Genomic DNA, 24,573 nt, shown 5'->3' on the forward strand with positions numbered 1-24,573 from the left:
GAGCATCTCAGGGGAGATTCCCTCGTGTCAGACGTGTTTCAGCAGAGGCAAGCTGAAACATCAGAGGCTGACAATCCCCAAGGGAGAGTCTAATGAAAGCGACAGAATGACATAATCTGTTCTCAGTCTCTCCTCTTCAGCTCTCCACGTTTTTGGTGCAACTTGAAACTACCCTCTAATTTATTACTGAAAAGGTGAATATTATATATAATTAAAATTGCAAAGATAGTGTCCTGAAACGTTGAAAGTCGAAGTATAAAAGCAGCTTGGACGTGGTCTGAAGTACCATGTATTTGAGTATTCTAGGGAGGAAGCTTTTAAAACTCCGTCTGGAGGTAACAAAGTGGTAAATGCCACAAAAAGCATAAATGGAATCTCAGAAAAGACATTGCAATCATTTCATTACATGATGGGGGGCCCCGTACTCTAAACAGGAGGAGATAAAAACTAAGTCGCTTACAAAAATGGGATGGCTGCCTTGAAAGATATAGTGGCTCTTACAGAAAGCTCTCTTTGAATCCCTGGTTTGAAAGTTTGCAAACTTTCGAACCAGCGACTCAGAGAGAGCTGTAAGATTCATGCTTTATCCGCTTTTAATTTGCACCGTTTCAATGGGGAGGAAAGGGGCTAAAAGGCTCTCTGAACTGCAGGGCTCGGAGAACTTTGCAGGAGCTGAGTGCCTGTGCCTCGGCGCTCTCTGAAGCAGAAGCTGGATGCCCACAGCGGGCACCTTTCTGTGCGATAGGGTTTTTTTTTTTACTGGAGGGAGGAATAACTTTCAGATATCAGGAGATACACAACAGGAGATGAGTGTTGCTTAATGCCATACCTTGCCTTAATGCTCTTATACTTTTTTTTTTTTTTTCGTTAGGACATTGAGGTGAAATCGTGTTCCTTGTTCACGGCTTGTCAGAGAGATCCCTGACTTCAGCTTTTGACGTTAGCAATGGTGATTAAGGCTTTTGACAGGAGAGGTTTGTAATGGAGTGAACATGGCAGAAAATAGATTTACTGCCCCACAAAAAAAAGAATATTAATTTCATAGATTTTTGTTAGTTCTGCGCTGAAATTAATTAGAGCATTTGATGTCTTTTCATGAAAAAGCGGAGAAAAGCCCAGAATAGCCAGCAGCCTGGTAAGCAGAAAAGTAATGGGGTTTTGGGTGACGCATTCATATTCTGCATACTTTGGAGTGGGGACTTGCCTCTGAGGCCGTTCTAGCCAACGCGAGGGCCCAGACTACTGGGTCCTCTGCAGTAATGCTTTCTCGGCTGGAGCTTTTCCAGTTGGAGCTGTTCTACTTTATATAAATGCCTATTCATTGTGCTGGAGAGGGAGTGCTCTAACGACTGGGCTGTGGAGGTAGTTTGTTTCTTTGGCCCGATATAAAGTAATTACTTATATAAAGGGAAATGACTTCAGCATGAAAGAAACGGAGAAGCCGACTCCGTAGCCCAGAGTCTGTAGAGTCCTCTGAGATACGGGAGACATGGGAGCTAATTCTCCCTCCAAATTAGGCAGTGCGGGTTTGCTCTTCTGCTTTGGGTGCATTTGTATTTCCCAGTGACAACAAAATGTTTCATTTAGCATCAGCATCCAGCTTCAGTACTGACTCCGGGTGGGAGAAAAAGTGACAGGAGGAGGTGAATTCCCAGGGAACAAAGACCTGGTCCTCAAGCAAATGCTCTTAAACAAAGGATGAGGGATGAGAACTACAGAGACTCTGTGACAGGAAACCAGAGTTATTGCTTCAATGAAAAATTTTATCATTTCCTATAATGTGCAGGTAGCTCTTTAAAGTTGTCTCCAGATCTTTAAAATCACTTGGGATTTTCATTCCTGCGGTTTGTATCCCTCGGTATATCCCCTCTCGTTGTTCATTATTCATTTGCTTTTATAAGCTTGGTGAGATGTTTGACTTTTATATGGAAAGGGTAGTTTTTCCGGAAGCTAACACTAGTTGTGGGAGACTTGTTCCCAGAGGATCTCCAGGGAGTCAGTGGAGTAAGAGGGGGTCCTTCGAAGGGCAGTGTAAAGCAGGAGACCAATGGATGTGCTCCAGCTTGCCCTTTGGAGAAGCTAATGCCTGTTGACTACGAAGGCAGCCTACATAGGTGAGCTTCCTAAAGGATTTTAAGTCTCTCTTTTGTTCTGTGTGTATTGCATGTTAAGGATGTACAGGGTTGGGGGCTGGAAATGACAGTGGTTGTACTAAATTATCCCTCTTCTACCACCCCCTTTGGAAAACAGTCACGATCCAGGAGGAATCCAAAGTCTCCTAATCCCCGGGTTTCTGTCTTGTATCTTTCCACTGTAAGAAAACTGGCTACCTGGTAGTCCATCTCTTTTTGAATGTGAAGGCCTGGAGATCCCCCAGTCTGGGTCTGATGTGAATTGTTCCTAAATGTGATTTGAATTTGCAAGACATGGCAATGTCCGTATAGCTCAGACCAGCCACGATCTCTGAACTTCTCAAACCTTAATTTCAAGTCAGAGAGTGGCAAGTTGGCACACGAGGTCTCTTGATGTGACCAGGTATCATAGGTCTGGTTCTTGGCACCCAACAGAGAACTGTCCTCAGCTAAGGAGAGGTGGCCAGGGCTTGCTTCTTCTATAGCCACTACGTCCCAGGAGGGAGTCGGTGTAAGAATGACATTTAATTATATGTCTTTGTACATCTTTGCCTGCATGCATTTAGAAGCATCGCCTATTTCTACCAAGGCAGATGTTTAATAAGAAAATATTGCCTGCATGATGAAGCATAAAAATCAAACAAAACAGAAAATGGGCGAGAAGGTTTGCCCTGGCAGTCTAACTGTGTGCTTTTAAGTGCACAGGGTAACACAGAAATCCGTGTATCTTCTCTGACATGACAGTCTTCTGTGATACTGTAGTTCAGCAACTGTGGCAGGACAAATTGTGATGTGTACCTACACAAGGGTTCAGCTGCAGCCCAGAGGCTGGATCCACTGTCCCTTTGAAGTTGGTCAGGATGTTGGCATTGGCTGTGGTGAGGATTGGGTCGACTTTGTCTGTCTGCTCTGTGGTACGAGACGCAAGGGCTTGCAGTATTTCTTTGAATCAGCTTAATTTAAAAATATTATTGTTTATAAACTTGTTCATTTTTGTCATCTGAGGAACACCTTAAAGCGCTTTTGAGCTATTGTCTATTTTGATACCGGCAATGAATGCTGCATAAATCCTTGATGTTAGCTGCATACAATGGGTGGGGGCTTTTGTCTTCATATTTGATTATTTCCTTGTTTTTCAAGCATTAAATGACGGAATTTTAAGGATACAAACAGATTCATCAACATTTCTTTTGCTGTGTAAGTTTTCAGGTGTTTTCTTGATCGCTTAATGTGTTTCTTTTCCTGCAGTATAAACCAGCAATAAGTATAGAATCTGGTTGACATTCAGTTTTGGGATCAGATTAAGTTATGTTGAGTTTCCTCCCCCAAATCCTCACGGACTATGCCTGGAGGAGAAAAATCAATGACACTCTGGTAAGAACTGCTTAAAATGGCTGTATTTGGCATAGCTGAAATTTCCATTTGAACAGAATTTGAGACTTACGGCAACTTAATGGTGTTTTCTCATAATCTGAACGACTTTTTGAAAGAGAAATATAAAATGATGGTTTAAAAGTTGCAGAACAAAACTTGATGGAAAATCATAGAATTTGATTTTACTGTCAGAGATTCAGAGGGAGAGAAAAAAGAGAGTTAAAGACCTAAATTCCCTTTAAAACTCCTAATTTACTTTATTATAGTTTGTCTAAATATTCAGTGAACTTAAAGGAGATGGCAGAAAGGCAGCGTTTGGTCCAATGCTCCTCCTGGATATGACAAATCTTAGGTTCTCTTTAGGTGAAACCTGGGGGTTTAGAGAAGTTCGTATGAAAAAGACTCAACTTGAACCTTGGCTTTACTGAAATGCCACGTTTATTACACCAGCTAAAGAAATACAGAACTTGGATAAAAGCATCTGGAGATAGTCTGTTCAATGAAAGATCAGCATAGCAATGTAAAGAGAAGGCTGGGCCTCTTAATGTTTCACTTCCAGTTGTATTATACATTCATACCAGTAAATAGAAGAACATACTGGGTAACAACCATTCGACCTTGAGCAGCACTTGCTGATGGATGTAGTTCCCTGGTGCAAAACTGGAGGGCTTGGAGAAGATGTGATTGAGAATTGTCGTATGGCTTGCTAGAGCAAGATGGTAAGAGCCACACTAAGGTTTTTCTTGGCCATAGTCAGCTCCCAGTTGGCTGAAGCCAAGCTGACCTTCTCCATCCTGGCTGAGCTGGTCTAGTATATGCTGATCAGCATTTGGCAGAAGGTGCCCATCCTTTATCTGTGCCAGGAGATACAGTCAGGTGGTTTGGCTGGAGCTCCTCTCCTCTAGATGTATGCGTAGGTCTGGTCTTTCTTTTCAGGCTAAAAGCATCCCATGATCTTGTAGACTAGTCTCCTGCAAGGAGGACCCATGGGCTTCAAGTAAGTGCAAAGTGTAGAGGTGGGAGAGGTGTTTGCGTGCATCTGTGCCATCTCACATTTTCTGAACATCCAAAGGATGGGTGCTTTGCAGTTTCGTACTTTTATTCAGTCCATTTTGGTTTCCCTCTGCTCAAACTGATCCTGTTAGTTGTAGTGAGGATCTCTATGGTGGCGCTAACAACTGTCATAAATCCAGCCAATTCACACACATTGAGGCTTGTCAAGTGATTTGATTTGTGCTAAGCCTCTTCCCTTACTTCTTTCTGTTGCCGCATGAGACTGGAAAGTTAAGCAGAAGACTTTCTCTTGTTGCTGGTGAGGAGGAAGTGGGCTGACATGGGTTGTGAGAATAGGTGGTGGCAGGAGGGCAGATTTATACACCTCGTTGGACTTTCACTGGCAGTAAATTGCATTCCGATCTTGGGAAAGCCTGGACCATGAGGGACTGAGAGAGCTGACTCATAAATTTACCCGCGCTAGCAGTACATACGCAGGGGAGAGGGTGGGAAGGAGTAGCCGGTGCTTTATTTTCCCCTGTTTTCTGGGGAGACGGAAATGGATGCTACTGCAGCCTGCTCGGTGTGGATAGAGGTGCCCCCCTTCATCTAGGGCCCAGAGCAGAGGGAAATCAGGCACAGTGGCAAGGAGCCCCGACCCACTTCATTTAGACACTGCTGACCACAGCTGCCTTGTGGCTGGTGTAAGCAGGACTGGGCTGGCATCTCTCCCCCACCCCCCAACCCCGAGCTGAACAACCACAGAGGCAGTGCATCCATCAATGCTGCCCAGGGTTAGCTCTCTATCCACCCCTGACCCTGTGGCATTCCACCTTCCCCTTGATCCATCATCCTCTTCACCCCCCCGTCTCCTCCAGGCCGCACAAGCCCAACTGGACTTCATGCCATCACCCCCAGCTTGGGGTCAGGGCACTCCTGTGGGCAGCGGTTGTGTTGGGGGGCAAAGCCACCCTGTCTCCGTGCCTTTGAACTGGTTTGGGAGCTGTTGGAGGCTCTGGCGTCTGTAGGAGGAGCTGGGGGTGGGGGACAGGGGAAGGGTTTTGAAGGAGACTTCAGAGGGACAAGGTCTGGAGGAGGAAGGGTTTTTTTTTTTTCTGTATCCTAAAAAATTCTTCTTTGCACTTAGGTCCTGCTTCTGTGACTGCCCAGTGCTCAGGCGGTATCTGGGGTGCTTTGCACCAATGTGATGTCTCACAGAGAGGCTTTGAAGAAGCCTCATCTTTGGGATGAAGGAGGAGGGGAGCCTGCCTTTGACACCGTTGTTCTAAGGGAGCCGATGCGCAGGCTACTAGGAAGGTGCCATCCCCACTTTGAGCGTGCGTGCGGAGAAAGGCAGTGTACAGAAATGTGCCCCAGCAGTGGTACATTTGGATGATGCTTAATCGGCACCTGCCCAGCGCCCCCAGTTGTTCTCACAGGGCCTTGCATGGGTCTCCAGGGGCCACTGCATTTTCTGAGAGCAGCAGGGCCCGATGCAAAGCCGTCACGCCGCGGCACAACCTTCGTACGCCACCAAAGCTGAACTGCAGCGTTTGAAAACCCTTTGGCAGTTTTCGGTGAGGGACTGATGCTGGGGACAGGTGTGTGAAAAATCCATATTGTCTTGTGCGTTTAGGGATGTGCCTTGACTTTACTCCGATGACAAACCCCGTGCCTTTTGCTTTGTGAGAGTATTTCCATTGGAAATCAAAGAGATTTGAGATATATAGCTGGCTAAGCAGTCATACCTCAGAATAGGATTTGGGGATTAGCAGAGTGGATAATAAATTGAATAGTAGGAGTTAAAATCAGACTGCACTTGGAAAGAAAGCAGAGATGAGAGGTACACCCCTGGAAAGCAGTAATGCCAGAAATGACATCGGGGTTACAGCGGTTAGCAAATGAGATACGGGCTCGCAATACAATGCGGCAGCAAAGAAGCTGATGTGATTTCTGGATTGCATAAACAGGACTATTGCGTCTCGGAGCAAGGAAATGTTTTCGCCATGTTTTCAGTCATGTTTTCTTCATGTGCCTGGTCTGAGTGTGCCTAGGCTGTTCAGTTCATTTCTGGAGAACTCTGTGCCCCAAAGATGGCAGCAAATTAGAACAAATTCAGTGGAGCAACAAAAATGATTAAGATGCTGGAGGGATTGATCTAAGAGGGAAGATTAAAGTAACTAATTACATTTAGCTTGGCCAAACGACAATTTAAAGAGAGATGTGATGACTGCCTTAAAGTGTGCGCTTAAGAATGTAAACACTGAGGACAGAGAAAGAGAAGGAGGGATTGTTTAGTGCTGTCGGAGCAGCTGTTGGTTAGGTGCCCGGTCTGCGCTGCTAGGGGAGTTGTGTAGGAGCCTAACCAGAACTGAAGGAGAAGTAGCTGTAACCAAACAATAGCAACAAACGGAACAAAAGGAAGCTCTGGATAGACAGCACAGTTCCTGCTGTGAGGCATGGCAGAGACAAAAGTACCATTCTCTGGGACGCGGTGGTAGTCTCCGAACGAAAGTAGCCCTGGGAGCTTTGCTACAAGGAGCGTCCAAAATCCTCCAGGAGAGGAGGGAAAGGATGTAGTGTTCCCGCCGGAGCCCTCCCCCTCCAATTTGCAGGACGCACATATCATTTCTTCCCCCGTCCTTTTGGCTGTGATTGTGTAGCGTTGCATCGTTGTTGGGGTGTAGTGTCCTTAAAAAGATAGTTTGCAGGCTGGAGGGGGAGCAAGCAAGGGGATAAGGGTAGATGACAGTAGACACTAGGTCCTCTAAGAAATGCTAAGAGAGCCATGAGCGTTCAGCCTAGAGGAAAGATAACTGTGGGTGGAAACCTAACTGTCTGCAAATCCGTAAAGGACTGTTATAAAGAGAGAACAGGGGCCAATTATTCTCTTTAGTCACTAAGGGCAGATCTGGAAGAAACTGGGCCCTTAGCTGAAGCTGGGAAAAGCGGGATCAGTATGAAGGAGAAGCCGAAGTGTTGGGTGACAAGGAGACTAGTGAGAGGGTGGGGGAATCCCTGTGAGTACAGATACCCAGGGATGACATTAGGCACTCACATATCAGGGGGTGACAGAGGCATCAGGAAACCGATCTTGTTTCAGCAAGATTTCAGTGTCTTTTAAAAGGCGGTTGAGCTTCTGAATGAGCCAGTGCTGTGGTGCTTTTTCCTTGCAGGTTATTTGTTCAGGACATGTTTGTTAATGTTTCTGTTTAATTATATTTTCTTGTTTGATTATGGATCTGTTTGGCTGCTGCCCTTTGCAATGGAGGGACTATGGATGAAATGCTCCTCATTGCATTTTTTTATAAGTGTGCTAGTTCCAGCAGAGTGTGGATTAGCTGGTTTTCTTGCCCCTTCAGTGTGAATCTTTTTTGAGGTACGAAATAGCTTAATTAGCTTTAAATAAAAAGTCTCTGTGCAGCACTATATCTCCTCGTTTTGACAGGCACAGGAAAAGATCATGAAGCAAGAGCTTTTATCACAGTGTTTCTCATCCAGTTGTACTTAAGAAATTCTGCACATTTTTTTCATATAAAGTCCATTTTCCGATACTAGGAGGATATTCCGTACCTGGAAATGTTAATTTCCTGATCTACTTTTAAGACTGAGAGCATTTCCAAGTGAAATGAAGAGGTGAGGGTAAGAACCAGAGCCATGAGCCGGTGCAGTATCTCGGCTGGTGGCTCCAGTCTCTCTGGGTGAATGGCTCTGTTAAGCCTGATGTGAAGAGCATCCTAAATTTATTATTTTGTGATACCTGTTTGGAGGGCTATTTGTAAAATAAATGCTTCAGCTTAGTTCTTTGTATGACAGTGACGGTGTCCCAGTGACACAGCTAGTTCCTGGGCAATTTTAAGAGGGAGTCAAAGAGTGACAGGAGCCCAGGATCAGAGAAACAAGTTCTTGCAGTAAACTCAGAAGAGCACCTTTTCAGGCAAAGGCTGGAGCAACTGCACACAAGTGGGGCTGTGCTCTCCTGGGCTACTGGGAAGACTTGTCGTGTGGTAAAGGCAGGAGGCAGGTCAGCAGGGTCCCGTATCTGACTTTTCCATGCATTGGCTCTGATTCAGTTCATCAACAGCTGTGGCCAATAAAGGCATTTCCGTGCAGCAGTTCAATGGTCTGGCAAACCCACCTTCATTGCTGGTTGAGGGTAGCATGGCACACTGTCGACAGGAGCGGACGAAACACAGGCACACGTCTCCTTCTGCCTTGCCAGCTACAGGCAGTACCTTCTCACAAGCACGGCAAGCTAAGGTTGGACAAGTCGTAAAGAGTATCAGGGTTTGTCAGGGCCTGTGAGCCAGTCACTCAGCACACCCGTTCATCTGTGAGCTGGGGTGATGGACACGCACACCACACAGCTGTATTCAAAACTCACACTTTCTTTTGTGTTTGTGAGGTGCCCTGAGACTTTTCAGCTGATGATGCCATAGAAAAATACTTATTCTTTACTTGGTCTTGACTTTCAGAGCTCTACCCTTGGCATTCTTCAGTGGTTTGGCACTTACTGAAAGAAATAAAGCAAAAGCATCATACAGAGCAGAAAAGCACTTCACAAAGCGTATTCTGATGAAGTCAGCTCCTTCAACAGCTGCGACAGGGACAGGGAAGCAGCCAGAAATACAGAAAGGGGAATATGATGGGAAATTTATGCTGGTGAATACCAGTCTGTGATGAGTCCTTCAAGATCTATGCCTAGAGAAGGTCTCAGTGCTGTGTTACCTGCAAAGCCTCCATCCCAGACTTCCAAGGCTCTGCAGCCAGTGTTATATTTGCAAATGTCCTGCATGATATGGGATTTTGGATACAGTGAAATACCATGTCCTCTGTGAAACAAGTGTGGGGCATGTTGCTTTTCCCTGCATTTCTGTGATGGCTTTCGACTTCTTATGTATTTATTTATCTATTTATTCATTTTTAGAAGGCAGCTGCCGGGCTCATACAGTTTGTGACTTGTCAGTGCCAATGCAGCGAGTTAAGCCCGTGCCCTGGACCTATGGAGTCCTTAGGAAGAACTGCACCCCTGTTGCTGGTGTATTGGATGATGGTGAGGAACTTGGTCTAGAGCTCTCTACAGCAGAGCAGAATACTTCTACCTTTTAAGTTACCTTTGGAAAATTTAAACTGTTACGTTATACCTAAATAAAACCCCCAAACACCTTCATTCTAGAAATGAGTTGGTTTGAACAATACAAAATGATTAAGATGGAAGTCTGTTTCTTTCCCCAGAGTATCTCTGGCTGTGTTTGCTTTCGAGTCAGAATGGAGCTGTAGTTTGAAACTGCAAAGGCTTTGCCCAAACTTTATCCTTCTCCTTCGCAAAGCTCCAAAAAAGCGTCAGTTTGGGAGCCCAGACTCGGCTCAGCTGCCAGCTTAGGGACACCAGAGCTGACATGGACAGCAGCCGCCCGGAAGGTTGTGTGGGAAGAGTCAGCAAAGCGGGAGCCTGCGCTGGATGTGCAAATGTACGCGCGTATATGCCCTGGCTAGCAGCTGGCTGTCCTGTTGTCCCCTCACTCTGCTGCGGTACCAGCTAATGAGGTTTGCTACCCCAAAGGGCTGCATACCTGCGTGCACCCAGCCAGCCCTGCTGTGCTCTCGTGTGCTGGCATTAAGAGGCACGTATATAGGACATTCTGACCTGCTTCACGCTCGACAGACGGTAGAAGCTGATTGCTGGAGGCAGCCTTTGGTCTGCTTGCAGATTGGCTTCAGGGATTACACGCAGGGAAGTGTGGGCCATTAGAGCTGCAGCCTCGATGTACCACAATTCCATGTGACTTCATAGTGCTTGAGAAGCATGAACTGCATCGTCTGAGACCCTTGCAGCAGTGTGTTGTCGCTTCTGAAGAAGACAGTCAGCATGTCCACCTTCCACTTGTCTCTAGCTTCCAGTGGGAGCCAAGGTACATAAGCTGTGTCCTTCCTGTAGCCTGTTTCTGCTGTTGTTAATATCCACTGACAACTTTTTTTTTTTTTCCTGCGCAATGCTGCAGGTTGGAAAGGCTGATGGCACCCCAGGTGAATCGCTACATGTTGAGGTATTTACCTTACCTGTTGCTCTGTAGAAGCCTGAGATCCAGACACTAAGGTTTTAACGGCTCCCTGCCAATCAGATTAAATATTTAGCAGCAATAGGTTCTGGGCATCACATTCCTGACAGTGTATTTCATGCATCATTTGCCGTAAACGTTGGGAGATTTTTAGCTACCGCTTGCAAAGTATCTCCCTCTCCACTCTCTCTCCTATTCTTATCTCCTCTTTTCACTGTCTCTCTCACTCTTCACTTTTGTTCTTGTCCTCACTTTCTCTGCCCTGCTGTTTCCTTCCCCTTAGCTTTTTCCTTCTTTCTCTGATCATTGTTCACTGGTGTGTGGTTGTGTACATTGCACCTGGAATGGACTTTGGTCTGTGATGGAGGAGTGGAGGAACTGACTGCATCTAACCGAGCATTCCTACCTCCTCGGAAAAGCAACTAGAGGAGGGTGCAGACTGGCCTCTTTGGGGAGTGGGTGTCCCTTGACTCAGGGGAGCATGCTGAGGACGAGGGAAGGGACAGCATCTCTGTCATCCCTCTTCATAATGCAGCTCATCTGCCTGCAAGGATTATCTGTCTTGCTCTTGGCACGTGCAACAGCTGCTCTGGGACTGGGACTGTGGGGCAGCCTTTTCCCTTTTAGTCCCTTTCTGGCTGAAACCTTTTTAGGAGAAGAGTACATGGGCTCAGTCTAGTAGGAAGCATGGTCACCATGGGGTCCCCTTGTCCCACTAGTTGTGGGCTTGCAGAAGACTTCTGTGACAGCTGTGCCCACACAACTGGCTGATACCCCCAGTACTGGGATGAGGGCCATCAAAACCAAAAATGCAATGAACATGGTGGTGGTGGGGGGAAGGTGTATCTCTAGCAGAGGTTTCAATATGTGATGGCATTTTCTGTACTGGAAGAAGGTTGTCTCCTGGAAAACAGTAAACTGTGCAGAAGGGGTAAGGACCTTCCTCCACTTCCTTCAGTGTGCTGGACAACAGCAGGTTTCACTTGTACAAAGTACACTTTTCTGGTTATCGCCTGAGCTTTCAGGCATGATGTCTAAGGAGATGGCCCTTTAGAGGGGCTGTGTGAAACAAGAATGATCACTGACACCAGCGGCGGTTCTGGGCTGATACTGGGTTGGGGAGGGTGAAGTCTTCTGGGCTAGTGGACTCCATAGGCAGGCTGGTGCATTGCATGTGCTGTTCGTTATAAGCTGTGGTCAGATGGTTTGACTTTTCCTTGCCCTGCTCCCTTGACTGTTTGGTATGTGCATCTTTTCCTCTGCTCTTGCTCCGTGCATGCTGCCCGCCTGAACAGGTTTTTGCAGTCATGGAGGAAGCTTATGGTTCTCGCTGCCTCCATGTTCACCCTGTGTGATTGCTGCTCCGCATTCCTGTTGTCTCACATCTTTTACTCAGCCCCACCTGCACCAGTGGTCCGGTACTACCAGTCCAGGAGATGTTGATTAGCGTCAGGGACAGGTTTTTCTAGTGGGTTTCTCTCCCTGCTGTGACAAGTCCGGAGCCATCTGGTGAAACATTGTCCTCTTCATTTCACATTTCTGTTGGCATAGGACACATCCTCTGTTCACACCACCACTGCTGTTACACCAGTGCGGGCTTGAGGACACGGGGGAGATGGGACTGTGTCTCCTCTTGCCGGCTGACAAAGGGAGGGTTGGGGAGGTGCATTACTTTCAAAGCTGGTATGTGTGTGGTTGTGCATAAGATTATTTTTGCTTATGAGAGAAGTGGGGGCCCTTTAGGTGGCGGGGAGAGTCAGGTCACAGTGGATAGAGAAGATGGCTGCTCTTTTGCTCTGCCACAATAGGCACTGGAGCCTTTTTGGCTGGGAGTCTGCTGGGATGGAATATGGCAGGCCACATGGTTTGAAGCAGGTACTGGCACGTTTTGGAAGCTGCTTCAGCAGAGATAAGGAGTGAAAGAAACCTGTAAATTCTGTAAAGCGTAGTAACTAGTGATGGGCAAACCAGCCTGCTTAATTTCTTGTTTTAGTTCTCTCTCTCTCTCTCTTTTTTTTTTCTTTTTTTTTTCTTTTTTTTTTTTTTTTTTTCCCCTTCCCTCCCTCCCCTTCTCATTGTTCTGGGCCCCTCCAGTCCATTCCCTTGCATCTGGTGGCTTATTTCCCTACAGGTGTCATCTTGGCAGTAACTCACGCCTGAGCACCTCCCTTGGGGAATTTGTGCACTGCCTGAGTGCTTTTTCTTTTCCTAATGTCAGGGTACTTTTTTTTTTTTTTTTTTTTTGTATGTATGTATACTTTTAGGCAATTGCTCTTTATAAATAAATTAAAATTTTAGCAGCGGGGGAAGCTGTAAGGAAGATGGATCTGGAGAGGACGGTCCCTTAGCCCCACGCCAGGCCAGCCTGGGTAAATGAATCAGCCAGAGGGGCTGCACAGCTTGCCCACCAACTCACCTCAGCTCCCGGGCCAGGAGCTCAGCCGTGGTCCAATACATCCTCTGATCTCTTTAATTAGGAAAGGAGGAGTGATAAATGGGGTATTGCTTTTAGTCTTGCTGAAGTATCCCTGGCCTCTGGGTGGGGTGGTGACAGGGCTGTGCTAGGAATATGGTCAGGGAGGTGGTTTAGGGTCCCTGAAGCTTTGCAGACTCAGAAGATAAAGTACATACAAGAGGAAGAGGATCCCAGAGCAACACCAGGGCAATGTAGTCAGGTGATAATGCATACATGGTTTGTTTGTTCCAGCTTTTCCCTCTCTCTCCTGAGACAAATGTCACAGGGAGCGTGGCAAGAGGCTGCTCTCTGGATGTGTGCTGTGTTTATAGATCATAAGCCCCCTCCCGTGGCATCCAGCGCCTCACAAAGGCGTCAGCACCTGTGCAAAGTGGGTTTAAAATGCTGCCACATCAGACCAGAGCGGCTTTACACCCCTCTGGCACAGAGGTAGTGGAAACACAAGTGTAAAGGCCTCCAGGAACTTTACTGTACCAAGGCATCTTCATATATATAACAATCAACGCAGCTGCATGCAAAAACACCTCCTGGCTTGGAAATGAGGTCCTGTCACAGTGTCATCCTGAGAGGACACCAAAGGAGGAGCTGTGTCAGAGAGGCTTTGCAGGAAGCCAGCATGGTGTAGAATCATCGTAGAATGGTTTGAGTTGGAAGGGACCTTAAAGATCACCTAGTTTCTGGATGTAAAGGGGTGCAACTTGAATGTTGTCTCCACCTTTTTTTTTCTTTTTTTCTTTTTTTTTCTTTTTATTTCCCACCACACACCCCACCCCCCGTCTCACCAAGGCTGTTTTTGAGGTTTTCCTGTTTTCAGGAATACAGGGATTTAGTGCCTTTAGGAACTGGTGGCATTTCAGGTCTGGCAGGAAAGGTGTAACTAGCCATCCTACAAAGAGCTCCTTCTCCCACCCGATTTCCTTGTTCAAAGAAACGCAGCCCTGTCTGCTGGTCCAAGATGAGATGGAGTACATATATACTAATCATATATATATATAAATAAACAGCAATAATACATATTTATATACAAATAAATATATATAGTGTGTGTATATATATTAAAAAAATCATATACATATACTCTCGTTTTACTTTATACTTAATTCTTGAGTGGGGACACACTAGTCTTTCAACATCGCTCTGTGGCAGTGTAACCCAGGAAATGATGGGAACTGGAAGAAGAACTTGGGTTGGGGTGGACTACAACATCTTTTCTCTTGACTCCAGGACTACTCTAGTCTTTACTGACGGTCTCTGGTCAACAACAAAAAAACATAATCCCTCAAAGCAGAGCAGTTGCTCTCTGTAAGCTCGTCAACGACAGCGGGTAGCCTGTGGCTGCCAGCACCCCTCAAAATCACTCAGTCTCACTGAGGGAGTCTGACTCAGGTCGGAGTCTGACTTGGGCCAGAGTCAAAGTCTCACGCAGGTGCTCCACGGGCACACACAGTGTAGTCCGTGAAGTCTGACGGAATCGCGGGGCAATGGGCTGCAAGGAGGTTTTGCAGGCAGGGGGACGTTCAGAGGTAGTCTGAACTTAATGGCAAAATTCCCTCCCTCTCCCTGCAAATATTGAGAAATGACAAGTTCAGAGTAACGGATAAAAGGGAGCTGCAGTGAAACTGTCAGCGCTGTTAGTTTCCTCCCCTCGCTCCCAGGGCTTGTAGGGTTTGCAGCTGTGGGGCACTCTCACTAATGGCCTGGCCCGAGGCTGTGGGCCCTCAGGATTACATCTGAGGACCTCTCTGTGAATCTCACATTTCTGGCACCTCTGGCACTGTAGCCCCAACCAGGACTCTCAGGGTCTCCAGGTTCCCTGGTGTAAGACCAAGATTATTTTTTTTTTTTTAGGAGGTAAACAGAGCCCCTAGGACTTTCTGGCTATGGTATAGAAGCCTGGTGACTGTGGTCTGGCAACCTTCCCCAGATCTGTTTAAACCCAGGGTCTGAGGGTCTCCACTGCTGAGACCCGAAGCAAGGAGATCTTGTATTTGGAGTTTCTGCAAGTGAATTAAGACAGAGCTGGACTTTACATTTCCACTGTCCAAAGAGCTGCTGGAACCAGACTCCCTGGATCCATGGCAGACCCACAGGGCAGATCTCTTGATGAAACAGGAGATCTCCATCTCTGGATTAAAATTGCCTAAATGGATGAGGCCTGATGCTCAGAAGAGCTGCACTTCCAGCCCAGACCCCTGCCCGCTGCAGCTCTGGCTCGCTCTCCAAAGATCTGCATTGCTCCTGCTCTTCCTTGCCAACATGGAGCTGATTTGGAGTAGGTGAAAATACATTGCAAGTTGAGATATTTTCATAAGAATAGGCTTAACAAACTGGCATTTGCTGACAACATGTTGTTTCATCAGAAACCACTGATCAGCAGTATTTTGCAGTTTGAGTCAATGTGGCAAAGTTGATATTGAATATCAGGGATTTTGCTTGGAAACCGACAACTATTTATGGTATTACAGCAATTCCTTTCTCTCTGCTCCTAGCTAAACTAGGATTTATTGTCCTGAAGATCTTGGACACACAGGTTTTAATACACTCTCTTGGGAACCTGTGAGTAACGTTGGGTATGATCTCACAAGAAGACATTGCTGCCTTCAGGGAAGTGCAATGGAAAGCAATAATAATAATCTCAGCTCCTGTAGCCTCTATCGCTTGAGAGCCAAAAGTACTTTAAATACCATAAATAATTAAACCTTCTAACTCTATGAAGCAGAGAAGATGCATCTCCATCTTTCTGATGAGGAAAATAAGGCGAAGGGCGAGGAAGAAAACAATGGTGTTTACGCTTTCAAAAAATGTTTATTGATTTTTAGATGGTGGTATAAGGGATTAGAACAAGACTTCACTTGTTGTGGTTCACTCCCTCCGTGCTTTCAAGATTTAACCGAGATACCTAATACTGTGAGGACAAGTGAGCGAAGAGGTACCAAGGGTGGACCAAAAATATAACAGTGCTTAAAGTGAAGAATGGAATAACTGTGGTAGCCACGGAGGACAAAAAATGGATTAGAGATAAGTGATGGATGAAAATAGCTGAGAGAGGCGGTAGATTAGGGCATATATTGTAGCTTGAAAGAAGTTAATGGGGAATATTGAAATTCTGGATTTTCTTTTACACTAAGACCACCTATGCTGTTTTAAGAGCGTAAACTGACCTTAAAGCATAAGTAACTCACGGCTGCACTTTGTCCATAGTATTGATTTTTATTTACCGGTAGGGTATTCTTTATTGTGACAATTGTCTGCTTTTGGTGGTTGTTCTTTCTTACTCCTGCTACTAATGCTTTTTTTTTCCCCTGCTGCAAATGTAAGCTATAGTGACTTTTGTGTAAATGAGATGTGGCCCAAGGGGGCTGAGCTGCACCCTGCGGAAGCCAGTGGTGGGCCTGGGCTAAGAGGAGGCGTGTGCTCCTACGTCCTGGTATCCAATGGTCGGCACGTGGAGGAATGAACTGCTAGGTGAGCTACGGGGAAAGGTGGCTGAAGCAGCCAGCATGAATGAATTTGAGAGGCTGGAGAAAACAGAGAGAGGAAGGGAAAAATGAGTGGAAATGGCATTCAGCTGAGCCAAATCTAATCCGTTTGCTTGCACTGGATTGGGCCTTCCTGTCCCTGTCCCTGAAGCATCAACTAGCCGTGGTCCAGATGTGGCTTTGCCTGTGTATGTTTCCGTCATTGGAACTCTATAAACATGATCGAGTGCTGAGCGGATGGAGAGGTCAGCGGCTGCTGGGCTGGGTCCCTCCAGCTGGAAAAGCTTTCTGGATGCTTTTGATTGAAGGTCTCGGTAAGACGAATCGGCCCTGACCTGTCATACAATCGCAGGCACAGCATGGTCTGGTGCACAGCAGTAATGTACTGCGAAAGCATATTGTGTACAGCGGCTTGATGGCTGGTGCCTTACTGGTCATTGAACTCGGGGAGAGAAAGATAGGGAAAGGGGAAGAGTGTTGGGTGGGGAGAGCGAAGAGGGAAAGGAGTAGAAAAATGAGACCACCAAAATCATTTCCTGATTTGCAGTTGTCAGTTCTCCCTTCATTCGGGCTTTAGTGTTTATTGTAAGGATCAAGTTTTTCTAAAGGGGTGAGTGTTTTTTGGGATGCTTCTGGGTTGGGAGTGTACGACTCCAGACATCTTGAATGGCACTCTTTTTGGTGTCACACATTAGGGTTCCCTTGTTACTTCTTCTAGGTAGATTTGTTTTGTTTTTCTGTAATTAACGATAACAGGAACATAAAAGTCCTTTACCGAGGATCAGAGTGAGGAAAAGGGAAGGGACAAGGGACAGGCAATTACAAGGAAGGAGACCCACAAGAGGGTTTTCTGGGTACTCATCCATCCTTTCTAGTGGCCTGACCAGAGCCAGTTTTTAACTACTGTTGGCTCTGATGGCTGTGGCGTCTCTTTTTGCCCATGCTAAAGGCACCTCTTGTTCCCTCTCATTTCCAGATTAATTCCCTTTCTCATTTCACAAGCAAGGTTGGCGTTCTCATGGGGTCCACTGGTGACTAAACCCCACTTCCCAAAATGCTGCATACCATTGAAAATCAAGAGTTCACAAGACTCCTGCAAACTGCAGCCCATCAGTGTCGGCAGCGCCGCAGCATTGCCCTGGACCAGCTCATAGGATGCATCTCCCTCCCTCCACCCTGCTGCCTCTACTTAGTGGCTCCTTTGCCTGCCTCACTTCTTAGTGTTTTGGGTATCGAGCATTCTTCTCTGCCGTTTCTGCTGTCTGTAAGCCCTTCGTGAGGGCTTGATCAGGTCTGGTGAGCTCTGGCACTCTGCTTAGGGCTGTTCAAGATTTGCTATAATGGTGCCACAATGAGCAGAGGCAGTGCAGTGAGTTTCTCCTAGCTTGCCCTTGCTGCATGGGCTGCAAGACTGAAAGGTGCACCCATGAAGATCTTTCCTAAGGGATGGGCAGGTTTATGTTTTAAAGCTTTATCCCGTGGCGTACATCATACCTGAGGAGACTGGCAGCAAACTGGGTGGCTGTAATACAAAGTGCAGACGTAGTTTAAGGCTGTCTCCCTTTGGTTCAGAGGCCCTTTTTGGGATTATCCATGTTGTAGAAGAAGGAATCACTCCGTTTCTGCCTAAGAAAAACAAAAACGGTACTTTCTTTTCCACTTATGGTATGCTTTAAGAAACCTTTGTGATTTGGCTTTTACAGTGTTTACATCTGGCATCCAAAGAACTTAAGACTCTCTCTTGATGTGAGACTTTGAGTAACCCATGGGATTTCAGCATTGGCATGGTGTTTGGCAGCTGCCTGCAGGAGACGGTGCAGTCTCTGCCTGCCTGCTCTGTGTTTTTCCTTTAAGGAAATGATGCAGAGAACGAACAGGTACTGAGAGAGGTGCATGAGAGAGTCTGGGGAATGGGAAAGTCCTTCCACCCTTGGAAGTAAAAATTCTCATCATTTTTTAAATTTTGAAGTTTAATATAACAATCTGCCAATGCACAAAATGCAGAGTTGATTATGGTTGAATAGAAGCCCTTAAATTAGTACAGCAAATAATGAGAAATGCAGAGGATGTGCTTCTCCAAACCATCCAACTGAAGTTAAATGCGTGCTTCTCATGGATATTAATGGATCGGAGGTATTTAAATCCCTAGCTTTTGGAAATCGCAGTCTTTAAAGCCCTCATGTTATTAGCGTACTGGTGATTCCTGCTTGGAAATGAAACCTGGAAGTGGAGAATTAAGAAGGGAAAGAAGGGATTGCAGCATGAATTACCAAATTGTTTCAGTTTGATTTAATTGGCAAAAGCGTTGTTGCACTGGTGCAGTGTTCTGCTGCCCGTTAAACTTAGTTGTGCACTTCAGGAGGCAAAACTGCTTTTGACCACGCTGAAATCCCTTTGGAGGGGCCAATTGTGCACAGCGACACATCCCTTGCTTTGGATGATCTCCCTCTGAGCCTGGATCCGGTTCTGAGATGGGGCAGATGACAGTCAGAAGTGGGAAATGGTGCACGTCTCATAAGCTTTGAAACCCTTGTTTCAAATGGAGCATGCACGGAGTGACAGCTGTGGCAACTGAACCCTCCAGGTGGTGCGGATATTTCAGTCTCTGGCAGGGAGGGCCTGTCTCATCCCTCTAAACTTGTCCAAGTGGGATGCTGGGGGGGGCGAGATCCTGGCAGGGGAACGGTGGCTCCAGCACGGCTCCGCAAGCCAGGCTCGCAGAGAGTGATGGCTGTGCCAAGCCTCTATGCCCTGGCATTTAGAAGTTGGCACTGGGCAACGCCAGACTGACCTGCTGTCTCGCTTAATGGCTTTTGTGTGTGTGACACTGACTCCTGCAGCTCTGCACGTGTGTGCCAGCCGCGGTAAGCAGGTCAGACTCACTCCTGCTCTCCCTTGCCCAGCCGTTACCTTCATCCTCCCTCGCTCATCCTGCCGAGGACCAGAAGGGACTCACCTTACGAGGAGGGATGAACACAGCTGAGCTTCTGCTGCAGCAGAGGAACGTCCCAAGGGGTGATCAGATAACCATCTACAAGCGTTTTCATGGTGGAAATGGTGAGTCGAGAGGGAGAAATTGTTTAGGCTGAATGAAGGAGATATTATTAAAGTAACAGGATAGCTGAGCAAAGGGGAAATTTAGGCTGAGTTTAGGGAAACGTTTCTAAATGTGAGCCTTGGAGCTGTCTCCTAACAGTGGTAATCCTATTGTTTGAGTCGTTTTGGAGAAGGTAGTGTGCTATAAAGCACATGCCGTAGACAGCAATCCTGAAGTGTCTGGGGGAAGGGCGAGACTATTAAGCAGAGGATTTTAATTTGTAATTTCCGTGAATCACTTGATGTTGGTCTCAACAGAAGCTTGCAGGCTGTGGCTGTGTCAGCTATCACCCGTGATATGTAAAATATGTGGGTGGGAGGAAGTGGGAAGGACACTGGGAACTTACCCTTGGGCAAGCTTACAATAATGAGACATAGTTCTTCATCTGTTGGGAATGATATGGGTCTAATTGATGATCAAAGGGTTCTTTGTACCGCCTTAAGTGTAGGGAGAGAATCGCTCTTCTTTGCGTGGGGCAGAAAAAGGGGAAGCACTTCTTCACCTTATCCTTGGATAGACCCGTTGGATAGACAGAGGCAAACTAGCTATCAGAGGTGGGGAGGAATGCATATGTAATACATAGGATGAATCTGACACTGCCCAAGCCAGGGAGGAGTTTGTACCTGGTTTAATAAAGAAAGAACAGCTTGAAAGAAAATAAATAGAGAATAGAAGTAAGCATATGTGCTACTTTCCACCCGGTGTCCATGGAAGGAAAGCAAACAGAGAGGTAATGAGAGCGCTCTGAGGGCTTTCAAGGCTTTGTTTGGGTGCGTGTGATGCATTCCCTGAAAGAAAAAGGCTGACTAGAGAAAAATACGGAAAAAGAAGCATTTTGTAAGCTAGGTAGAAATGAGTCTGTGGGACATTACAGGCATGGACAAAGGTACATGTTGGAGAGGGAGTGGTTGTGACGAGCAGAAAGAAGACCTGCCCAAAAGGCGTTGGAGAAATGTTTCTACCACTATCACAGGAACATTTATATATCAGAATGATAATATAAGTGATGTTCAAAGCTAGTTAAACTAAACTGCACCAGTTTTCTTCTAAAACTACTGAAATGCCCTTGGGGGGGTGTTTACTTAGAGTCACCATAATGAGCCATTTTGGTCCAGGTGCTGGATTGTTCTTGCATTCATCACTGTGCATGGCTCTTCCCATTGTCTCTAGTCTCGGCCGTCTTCCTACTCTGAATGTATGGAGATTTTCCTGCAGCATCATTCATTCTGTTTATCAGCACCTGAAGTGTGCAGGCGCTTCCAAGACACACCCATTGTGCCCCAGATCCATCCCCCTCTTCTTTGTCTCTGTTTACAAAATTCCTGGAACAACAGGGCTGTGAGCCAGAAGAAGATTTATGGGCACTTATGTCACCTACCTGGTAAGCAGTAATATGGGAACAGCAGCACAAGAGTTGTCAGCGTACAAACAGCCTGGGCTGAAGGTGCGGTAGGACAATGGTTAAAGCAGTGTTAGAACATGAGAAATGCTTCTTCAGAGGTACAGAATATGCAGTGTGTCTGGATTGGGGAGATGACAGTAACCATGAGAATGGGAGGTTGTCCTAAGCTGAAATTGGGTTGCCAAAAGTCAGGGAGTTGGAAAAGCTGAGGTGTAAAGTATGGCCTGACTTTTAGCTTTAAGCCCCAGCTTTTAGGAGTAATAGTTTTTGGGGGCTGCAATCAGTCCTGCCTCTTCCTTCACACAAATTGCCTTAGCTCCTGCAATTTACCTGTAAAGCAGGTAGCAGACAAAAAGATTAAATACGCACCAGTCTTCTGCAGTTGGTAAACACAGAAATAGTATTCTTCTTTGGTCTGGACATACAGGTGTTTCCTTGCCAGACAGCTCAGTAGCATCTTTAGTGCAATGTTAACTTCCCTACAGCTTCTTCTAGTGCACTTGCTATTCCCTGGTGATGTGTTGGATACCAGGCACAAAGCACCTTCCAGTTTTGTAGTGTATAGAGATGGATTTCTTCCTAGCCCAAACTAGGGCCTGAAACACAAGGATTGCTTTTTGATTCATTGTCTGATACTTCTGAAACGGAGAAATGAAGCCAGTGTGAACTAAGATGCTGTCAAAGATGAGCAAATATTGAAGGGTACAGTAACACTGATGGCTAACACTGGGGCTGGCAGGACATCTGTCAGTGGATCTGAGGCTGGTGGCAAGTCCTGGAATTGGTCTAGTGATCAGGAATGAGGGGTAGGGCTGGGAATTAGCATTGCAGTTGGTGCTGGTGCAAAATTAGCTGTTGAATTCAGATTCTGTGAAGTCTTCTTACCAGTGCTGGGACCTCATCAGAGCTCCCAGTGAGCAGAGCCCAGAAAACACCGAGAAATGAACTTCCCTGTGGCCCTCCAGGGAAGTACAGGAGGCTGGAGGCACGTGATGCTCTTCTTCCTCCAGCATGGACCCAGCGTCCCTGTGAAGTTCCCTTTGCTGGTGGCTAGTGCATGCTGTTCAGCCTCCTGTCCCAAGCATCATCTTCCTCCTGATTAGGAAAGCTGCCTTCAAGACAGCTTTTTCTCTGGGACTGCGGTATTACAGGGCTTCCTTTCCTCTTGCTGTCTTGAGCTCGGGGATAGGGTTTTGGGGGCTTGCAAATACCCTCCCAAGGGGCTATTGTGCAAGGCTGCCCAGCTGGCGCAATTGCAGCAGAAGGCGGTACCAGCATCGGCACACGACAGAGCTGCCCCCAAACGCCTGGGACCAGCCCGTGTTCTGCCTCAGATTCTTTATGCGACCTGAAAGTTGCCCGGCTTTGCTGTACACTGCCTGTGTAGTACTTTATTTACAGTTAGCCTGGTTGAATGCACAGTGACCTATTTGTGTACTTTCTGTATTTTGAAATATCGTCCAGAAATATCTCTAAACGCTGAGCTGTATTTTGCCTGTGCAGCCTAATAGTTTTCTATTAATACTTATCTTAGATCTGATCCACATAAAAATGCAGTGTCAAATAAGGTTCTCATGATATTTTTAAGCAATCTAACCTTTGGTCCTGGCCAAATTCCAATCTGAATAATTACTGTCTGACTACCTACATTCCTCTTGCATTTTCAGTTGGAGAAGTTAGCTTTCCCTTCCCATTTTAACAGGGATTGTGTAATATTGCTCCGCAGTACTAAGTAGATGCTGTGTTCCTCTACAATGCTGGTGATGTTTTATTGGTAAGTAAAATGAGATTATAGAATTATAATGGTTTTACAGGCATGTTTATACCTAAATATAGATATGTCTGTAAAACCACTTTGTCTAATGGCCCGGTCATATATTATTTTCCGGGGAGTAAGGGACAATATAATAGTGCGGAGTAAATGTGGTGTAAAGGATTTTACTTGCCAGACTGGAGTTTGGGATTTGCTAAATTGTTTTGGAGTGGCAAAATCACAGAAAAGATAACAAACACTGTGTTGCCCCACACCACCACCAAGGGAAATACCTGCTCATGTAAAATACTTTGTAATAAAATATACTGGCGTGTTTTTAAAATCATTCTTGACTGGTGACATTAGACGCTAGCCATATTCAAGCTACTTGAAACAACTAAGGGCAAATGCCCTGTTTTACAACTGTCGCCTTCTCAGGCGCTTGTGAATTTCTCCGTGTGTGTTTGCAAATATTCTCTGGAAACAAGAACACTGCTCAGGAGGAGGTCAGCATCCTGCCTCCAGTGCTTCCTTGACAGGGTACCTCAAACTTTTGCATTTGAACAGTGTGGAAATTAACGGATAAAACTTGCTGCTGTGTATGCAAAAACACATTTTCGCAATAGCTCTGGGGTCACCTTAATCTGATAAGTCTTTGCTGGTTTGCTCCTGCCTCTCCTCTACTAGCACACATTCAAAAGGGGCTTGTAGTGAGCCAGACCAGAGGAGGGAGGAGAGGTGGGGTTGGTGCTGGGACTCCTGTCCCTTTCTCAACCAACCAGCACTTGCATGTGAGCAGAAGCGTGGATAGTGGCTATTGCTTGTGAACAGAAGTCACCCTCAAGGAGGGCAGGGAAGGGATTGTCAGCACCGTGAGCATCCCAGTTGCAGTCTTTGAGCAGCTCAACTCTGCACTGTGAACCTGCTGCTGCCTTGTGGGAGTGTGCTGGGGCTCAACAGTGGAGGCCACCCCGCAGCTAAAGCGGTGCCACCGGCCCTGGGTCGGGTGTGATTTATTGGAGTTCCCCTGCCTTATCACATTCATGGGGACCATCAGACTAGGGAGCCCAGCCTGGACCTGGTTCCTCCTCATTCCCCCAGACGGCCGCTGGTCCCTGGTGTGCAGACTGCCCATGGAGCACCTGAAACACATCGTGAGCCTGACAGAAGTGTTACACGTGAGCGAGAGGCGGAGGGAGAGGTGTCTTGGGTGGTACAACACAGGTTATCTAAGCGTTGTTCTGCCTGAACCGGCTCATGACTGAGGATCCAAATTGGAGATGTCAGGTTGACTGTGGAGGCACTGATGACCTCCTCTTTGCGTTAGCCTCTTCCTAGCCCTGGCTGCTCCCTGCATATCTGGCCAAAGTCAGAGGATCTGGCACTGTACAGGGAACTCCATCACCTTGTGTTGAATGGAAAAATCTCCCTTGGGGGCACATCCCATGCGCTAGACATCCAGCAGATTGACACCTAAGTGCTCTTCAGGATCTGGGCTCTTCTCTGCTGCTTGGATTTTCTGATGCTGGAGATTTGTTGGCTTTGATGCAGGTGAAGAGAAGGGAACGGGTTTCTTGGCCAGGATTTTTCCCAGTGGGAGAAGTTTGGGTGTGAAGGCAGACAGCTGCCACGATTGCCTGTATAGCTCCCGCATCGCTGCTATCCGAGCCCTGGGTTGGAAGGCCCCGTAAAGTATTCCTGGTGGGAGAGGGGCTGGGAAAAACCCACACTCTGCTCCCTGGGCATCGCAGCTAGCCATTGCCTAACCAAGCGTAATATACTGTGTGAGACTATGCAGAGGGATCACA

At 46.6% G+C, this 24,573-nt stretch overlaps 1 protein-coding gene across 3 annotated transcripts in view; it reads left to right on the plus strand.

The window, feature by feature from the left end:
• GRIN2B (glutamate ionotropic receptor NMDA type subunit 2B) overlaps positions 1-24,573 on the plus strand; it is a 210,756-nt gene that overhangs the window by 10,404 nt on the left and 175,779 nt on the right. Inside the window, exon 1 of one of the 3 annotated variants that reach the window (XM_063322604.1) lies at positions 19,480-19,570. The exons of the other annotated variants lie outside the window; for them this stretch is intronic. The gene's annotated coding sequence lies outside the window, so the exon portion shown is untranslated. Of the gene's footprint in view, positions 1-19,479; positions 19,571-24,573 lie in introns of those variants that run through there. 3 annotated transcript variants of the gene reach the window in all.

The sequence above is a fragment of the Chroicocephalus ridibundus genome, chromosome 1 (genome assembly GCF_963924245.1).
Source record: "Chroicocephalus ridibundus chromosome 1, bChrRid1.1, whole genome shotgun sequence".
In the NCBI taxonomy this organism is placed as follows: Eukaryota; Metazoa; Chordata; class Aves; order Charadriiformes; family Laridae; genus Chroicocephalus; species Chroicocephalus ridibundus.